Genomic DNA, 8,265 nt, shown 5'->3' on the forward strand with positions numbered 1-8,265 from the left:
ATAGGGCTGACCTGTGTAACCAGTAGGATATCCTGACAATGTGTCACTTCCCAAGCTAGGTCATAAGAAATATCATGGCTTCTGCCTTGCTTTCTCTTGGATCACTCACTCTGGGGAAAGCCAGTTGCCATGTCACACACACTGAAGAAGCCCAATGGAGCAGTCCATGTGCCAAGAAACCAAAACCTCCTGCCAATATCCATGTGTGTGAGCCATCTTGGAAGTGGATCCTCCAGCCCCAGTCAAATGTCAGATGATCACAACTCTGGCCAACACTTGACTACAACCTCATGAAAGACCTTGAGCCGGAACCATCCAGCTAAGCCACTCCTGAATTCTTGACCCACAGAAACTGTGAGATAAATGTTTATTGTTTTACAACTTAAATGTCCATCAACAGATTGAAACAGAGCAGGATGTGGTCCTTCCCCGCCCCATCCTCCGCCTGCCTTTTGTCTGTGAAAAACCTTTAGCCAAAGAATAAGTTTAATCAGAAAAGTGAGAAAATGCAGAAACAAAGGAAAACAGTCCAACAAGACTAAATAATAACAGTTTAGTCATTAAGCATAGTCAAGGACCTATAGTCCCTCTTCATGGGCTATAGATAATATTCTGAGCCATATCCTGTGAGCTGTCTTATAGATACTGAAACCCCCATCAGGTGGAAGAAGTTAACTATGCGATGGATGACTATAGCCATGACATAAGCTGCCACAATTCCAAGAATTGGCCTCAAAGAAATGGGAACAAACCGACCCTAGAACTGAAGACTAACTGCACCTAAAACAATCAAGATGACGCTGGTCAGACCAACACATGACCAATTTCAAGATGACTGTCAGAGCTGACTGTGCTGTTTCTACATGTAGCCCCCTCCCTCCATCTATAAAAGCTCTTGCCCACAGATTGTTGGGTGGGGGCGGGCAGGGGAGCGGGGGGAGGAGTCAGCCTTTGGACAGGAGCCTGCCCTCCCCCCACCCCCCAGTTGGCAGCATCCAAAATAAAGCAAACTTTCCTTTCCACCAACCTTGCCTCTGTAATGGCTTTTGAAAAGCGAGCAGCCAGACCCCACTTTTGGTTACAAGATGAATGAATAAAGAAGATGTGTTACATATAAACAGTGGAATACTACTCAGCCATAAAAAAGAATGAAGTAATGCCATCTGCAGCAACATGGATGGACCTAGAGATTATCATACTAAGTGAAGTAAGTCAGAAAGAGAAAGACAAATGTCATATGATATCACTTATATGTGGAATCTAAAATATGACACAAATGAACTTTTATACAAAGCAGAAACAGACTCACAGACCTAGAGAACAGATTTGTGGTTGCCAAGGGGGAAGGGGGGGGGGGAGAGGGATAGATTGGGAGTTTGGGATTAAATGCAAACTATTTTATATAGAATGGATAAACAACAAGGTCCTACCATATAGCACAGGGAATGATATTCAGTATTCTGTGATAAACCATAATGGAAAAGAATATGAAAAAGAATGTATGTGTGTATATATATATATGTATGTATATATAAAACTGAGTCATTTTGCTGTACAGTAGAAATTAACACAGCATTGTAAATCAGCTATACTTCAATAAAATAAATTTTTTTAAAGTGTTTATTGCTTTAAGCTGCTCAGTTTTGGGGTAATTTGATATATAGCAATAGATAAATTAATACACTGGGTAACTGAATAAACTTCTTAACTTTAAAGGCAAAAAAGGACATTAGATTTGTTTATCAACTTATATTTTTCAAGGAGACATATGTGGTCCTCACCACAACACTGTAAAAGGAATAGAGAAAGTGCCATTTCACAAAACTGATCATCAGACAGACTTGCTCAAGGTACTCAAGTTAGCCAGGGACAAAATTAATAGAAGAACATTCTGGGTCTTTTTCACCAAGCCTTTCCAGTATCCCTGTTTGGAAGTTGGCTCAGGCAGAAAGACCCAGAATTAATGCAAAATAAAACAAAAATGAAAGAAATCCCCAAAGAGTCCCTAATTTTAAAATATCTCCTAAGAGGCAGTCAGCCACATATAACATTCCTGCTGCTCCCAGCCTCACTGCCCTTCTGGTTCTCGTTGCACGCAAGAGTTTACGGTCTTGGATCTTGCCCAAAATTGTAGATAGTCATCAATTTTGAGAACATTCATATATTCTGAACGGTGAAACTGTTAATGGTTATGGTGTTTATAGCTTGGGTTTAAATAGGAAACTAATAAAGATAAAATCTCTGTTTGATAAGGTGTTCAAATCCCAGTCAATGGAAGTTTCCTGTTGCACAGTGAGTTATTTGAGTCCATCATTGAGCCCTGGGTCCAGTCTCAGAAAACGCAATTAGGAGGGAGTTAAAACTCACAGAGCTAATGTGCTTTTCGTAGAACTAATATTGAGGTGGTAAGTGCTACTTCTGGACAATAATGAGCAAGTGAGTGACTGGCTGGGTCTGCTTTTTGTTAGGCATGAGCCCTATAGAGTTTGTTTGGGTTTCCTGTGTACTTTGAAAGAGCAAGCAGAATCTCCGGGGCCAAAACTGCTCTGACAGAAACCTTGGTTGATGACCTTGGCTTGAGTTGGGCAAACCCTTGCAAATGAGGTCTCTTCTTTGCTCCAGAGGTAGTAAAGTTGTAAGGTATGTGGCCTTTCAGGAGTAATCATCTACAGCAGGGAACTTGGCAGAAAGGCAGCCTGAGTTTGTTTCTTAGAAGTAATTTGCATTAAAGTCTAAAATGGACTGCAAAGCACATACCCATCTGCAGTAGATGTTGCTACAGGTGTAGGATGTTGTGGTTTCTAATATCTTACATATGTTCTCTAAACAATACCTCGAGTGTCTTTTTGTTTCTGGCCTGTGTGGTTTCCTGCATTTCCGGCAGATGATCCTACGTAGAAAGACAGCTGCCTGCAAAGTTTACTGAAAATTATGTATGAAGACACATATGCAGAAGATGATATTGGCTCTGAAAGAAGCTTGGAGTAAGAGCAGGATGGAGCCTGCAGCACTTGTCCAAGTAGCTGAAATAAGCAGAGTTACCAACGTCCAAGCCTGAGCAGCTTCCCAGCACCTCCAGGAATTCCTCCAGTTCCCAAGCCCTTAAGCCCTGCAGCAGACCAAGTAATAGAAATCTGAATTCGAAATACGGGAGCACGCTAGAGGGTAAAGGAAAAGGAAGTCCCCGTTAGATGAGAGCTCTTTCCAAAACTCCATACCCAAGCAGGAAGTCAAGACGTTTTTGTGTGAATCATCCAAATCATAAATCAAGCAAGATTTGGCTCTGGAGCCATAATCTTGGGAGCCAGAGATATTGCTGGGACACAGCTGGTTGACAAATGCCCAGGGTGTGGAGCGTAAGATACTAGACAGCCAGGTGGTACTTTAAAAACCAAACACATAGGCAATCCTGAGGCCTGTCTACATAGAGTCAGTGCATTGACTTTCATCCCATGCTGGCCAAGCCCAGGGTCCTCCCTTCCCCCATCCCACAAATACCCTCTTGAGACTACGGAATTCCCATTTTGAGGATTCTCTCCCATTACAGGTTTGTCTGATATTCATTTAGGTCTCACTTACCCTATATAAAAGCATTGAGGGGAGTGTGTGTGTGTGTGTGTGTGTGTGTGTGTGTGTGTGTGTGTGTGTGTGTGTATATGTAAGTAAGTAGATAGTTGGAAGCCCCACATGTAAACTCTCCTACAAAGAACTGACCCTGTTGAGAGCTCTTACCTTTAAAAACTTTTACATCTTCTTTTTCTTTTTCCCCTTCCAAAGAAGTAATGCAAATGGGGGGCAGATTAAACTGTCTCCTTGCAGGGATGTATTTATCCGCTTGGCCTCTGAGAATAATGACCTGGCAGAATTCTAGTTTCTGACCCCATGAACTGGGCAGTCCTTAGTGGACTAATGAAGTATGTGCTTCTCTCTTCTGTCCTGGAGTTGTGAAGGTGACCAGGGAAAAAGACAGGTCAATAAGGGCAGCGGAGGGGCAAAACCATGGCTATGTCACAAGGGAGGGGAAGGGGTGCATTTCTTAGAGTTTCAGATCTTCCTCTTCCATCCCTAATTAGGGTCTCTCCTCCTATTTGTAGCTTCCTTATTATTACCCAGCAATCGGCCACAGGTGGGTAGAGCAGAGTGCTAAAAGGAGAGGCTGAAATCCTTCCTGAGACTCTTGTGTTGTTAGTATAGGCCCAATGGCACAGGACTTCCATAGGGCCCCTGGCCAACATGGCAGTGATGTGAATCAAGGATTCAACCTACAGATCAGATATTAGAGAGAACAGACAAAGGTATTATTCTTCATTTCATTTAGCAACTTACAGGAAGCCCTAGATCTATGCATGTCAGGCACACAAGGGAAGCTTTCTCTGTAGAACATGACTTCTATTTTTTTCTTTAATAAATATATCAGATTACTTAATGGACTTCCAGTTGAAGATAGTTGGCTAGATACCATCTGCCTCCACTTCCTCCAGAAACTCCACTAAAGTAACAACTAAGGAATCAAACAAAGAAAACACAAAAGGTAAACAAAGGGAACAGGAGAAACAATAACATTTTAGCAGCTGAAAAGCACTTGGAGGAGTGGTAATGACTTAGCAGACCCAAGAAAGTAGGAAAAGCTGAGAGGCATGAAATCCCCCATAGGTCTAAGAACTGGCAGTACCAGTTACCTCTGGAAGTGGGGATAATGATGGGGCTAAAACCCAGAGGATTGGTTGAGTTTGTTTAAGAAGCAGTGAGGGGACTTCCCTGGTGGCGCAGTGGTTAAGAATCCACCTGCTGGGGAGGGGGAAGGGTAAGCTGGGATAAAGTGAGAGAGTGGCATGGACATATATACACTACCAAACGTAAAATAGATAGCTACTGGGAAGCAGCCACATAGCACAGGGAGATCAGCTAGGTGCTTTGTGACCACCTAGAGGGGTGGGATAGGGAGGTTGGGAGGGAGGGAGACACAAGAGGGAAGAGATATGGGGACATATCTATAACTGATTCACTTTGTTATAAAGCAGAAACTAACATACCATTGTAAAGCAATTATACTCCAATAAAGATGTTAAAAAAAAAAAAAAGAATCCACCTGCCAACGCAGGGGACACGGGTTTGATCCCTGGTCCGGGAAGATCCCACATGCCGTGGAGCAACTAAGCCCGTGTGCCACAACTATGGAGCCTGTGCTCTAGAGCCCATGAGCCACAACTACTGAGCCCACGTGCCACAATTGCTGAAGACCGCACGCCTAGAGCCGGTTCTCCACGACAAGAGGAGCCACCGCAATGAGAAGCCTGTGCACCGCAATGAAGAGCAGCCCCTGCTCGCCCAACTAGAGAAAGCCAGCATGCAGCAACAAAAGCGCAACACAGCCAAAAATAAATAAATAAATAAATAAATAAATAAATAAATTTATTTTAAAAAAAGAAGCAGTGAGAACCCTCACCCCCCCATATCTCCTCCACTACGCTGACGGAAGACAGAAATGTATTCCCTGAAGAGGATAAGACAAAGGATCTGCTGGGCTGGGGAATACCAAGAAGTTAAGGTGGAAAATATGTCCTAAAAACAGGGTGAATAAGTGAAAGCTGACACACTGAATGTTGAAATTAACTCCACAGTATTTTGCCCTCCTAATTAGAATAGACCTCTTTGGTGAATCTGGACAGCTTAAGAGAAAGACCTAGAAACTAACATCAGGGATTCACCTATGAAATGGCCTACCCAGATCACCCCAGGGTGATGTGAGGCTCAGAGTTTGACAAGCCCTGCTTTGCATACAGAACTTCCTATCAGCTTTGTAGCACCGTACTCTTACATACCAACAGATAGCCAAGATTACCAACATTTGAGGAAGACTTCTAATAGGAAAAAAATGAGGCCAAATCAACAAACAAATATACAACAACTTGGAAGAAAATAATGCAGGGAGATGAAAACTTTAACAAATGACTACCACATACATGAGACAAGAACAAGATATTATATAAAAAACAAAAATCTTCAGGGAATTAAAAGTGGGAAGTAAAAATGAAATTCTCAATAAAAGGTTTGAAAATGAAGTTGAAAAAATATCCTTGAGGGTAAAATGAAGAGATAGAAAATAGGAGAAGAATAGTAAGAAATTTAGAGGACCAGCCCAGGACATCCATCATCTGATGAGTAGGAGTTCCGGAAAAAGACAAAGAGAACAGTTGCAGGGGAGCATGGATCATCCAATAACTTATTAAAATCTACAGAGTTAATGACCTACCGCATGCTGGCCAAAGTGGATACAAATAGATCCACACACCAGGCTCATCATTGTGAAATTTTAACACTTTGTGACAAAGAGAAGATCCTAAAAATTAGGTACAAAGTATCAGGAATTGGAATGGTGTCTGACTTCTCAACAGCAATGCTAGAAATATGAAGGCCAAGAAGCAATGTCTTCCATTCCTGAGGGAAAATTATTCCCAACCTAGAATTTTATACCCAGCCCCAACAGTAATCAAAGTGGATTGGTAGAATAAGGATATTCTCAGAAATGCAATTCTCAAAACACTTACCACCATTTACCCTTTCTCAGAAAGCTCCTGGAGGATGTGTTCCATCAAAACAACTGAATAAATCAAGAAAAAGGAAGACACAAAGTCCAAGAAACAGAGAATTCAACACAAGACAGAGGCCAAGGTAACTCCCAAGATGGTGGTGAAGGGAAAACCCACGACAGCAGATATGTAACCAGCTTAGGGACAACAATCAAGATTGGAGGGGTTTAGAAGGCTTTTGGATTGACATCTGATGGAATATCTAACGTATTTGAGCTTATTGAGAGATTTCCATAACTGGAAGGGAGTTGGGGGCTTATTTGGTGATAAATATATAGAAAACCAAGCAAAGGAAACAGTAAGGCAGTTATTGATGCCAGGGAAAACGGTAAGTTGTGGAGAAAAGGAAGAGCAATCATAGTGTACTACACAGCTCAGCTGACAATAGCATTTTAAATGGTCATAAAATGGCAACCTATATATTGATCTAACTAAAAGCATGTAGAAATATTTGGGAGTACAGAGTTGGAGGGTGATGGATCATGTGAATATGGGTGGTAGGAGGGGGTGAGAAAGAGTGTTAAATCCTTATAGTCTATTGTAGGAAGTCCATAGATAATATTTAAAAGTGAAAATTCAAGAAGTAGCAATAAAATCATGTGATTTGGAGATAAATCCCATGATGTGAATACCAAATAACTGTTTGGAAAAATCGAGTGGGTTTGCCTTCAGAAAGTGAGAATGAGGAAAGGCAGATGGTGGAGGCTTCTCTCTTTCGTGCAAGCCTTGGAACAACTCCTTGCCTCTTGACATGCGTGCACATGTACCTTTGATGAGAGTAAAACTAAATAAGAAACAACATCATCGCAGGGCTTCTGCGTGGCACTTTCTTGAAGACTACTTGACACCGAACACAGATCGATAGGTGCTGCTTTCTAAAAGCCTTGGTGGTCTCATGCACCCATTTGTTTTCATTCTAGTTGAAACTTCTGTGATTTTTCATGGTTTCCTAATCCAGCATGATGCTCCCCAAAACCCTCTGCAAGGTGAGGTTGATTAGTTAGAGGTAGAACTGTTAGTTACAGCACTCACCCTCTTTTCAGAGCAATGAGGAGGGAGATTCTTCAGCAAAAAACAAGGCAGCGGCAAGGGTAGCTGATAATAGTAGCAAAACCAGAATGTTTAGGAACTCTTTTACTTTCCATGTTTCGTTATGAAAACTCTAACATTTAGTAATCTTAACCCCAAAACCAGATTAAGAATTTGGGCTATTTATGACTTTTTCAAGCATTTTCAACTAATTTCAGCTGTTCAAAACAGTTCACTCAAAAGCACAGTCCCTGTGAAGTTTTCCAGTTTGAGATACCCAGACAATACAAGTCAGACATAAAACAGTCCAGATGACAACGTGGTGAGGGCTCCAAGGATGGACGTTCCAGACTTGTTTCTGCTTCTCCTGTGAGGAGGCAGCCACTGAAAAGCTTCCCCAAGGAAATAAGCCTTTCCAGGAAGTGGGAGGAGCAGAGTGAACCATGGGAGGATCCCGGTTTAAGAGGAAGGACTTGGGGTAAATTGAGGGAGGACTTTTTTTCCTTCTTTTAAAGAGGAAAGTTTAGCGAGAATACATTAAAAGAGAGCCAGAATAAAAACTTACATTTTCTTTAAGACGTTTTGAAGGTAAACTTCAGAGGTAAACTTTATGCCATTTTCCAAACAAATTTGGCAATCCTGTCTT

This window comes from Balaenoptera borealis (assembly GCF_965194805.1).
Source record: "Balaenoptera borealis genome assembly, chromosome: 2".
Lineage (NCBI taxonomy): Eukaryota > Metazoa > Chordata > Mammalia > Artiodactyla > Balaenopteridae > Balaenoptera > Balaenoptera borealis.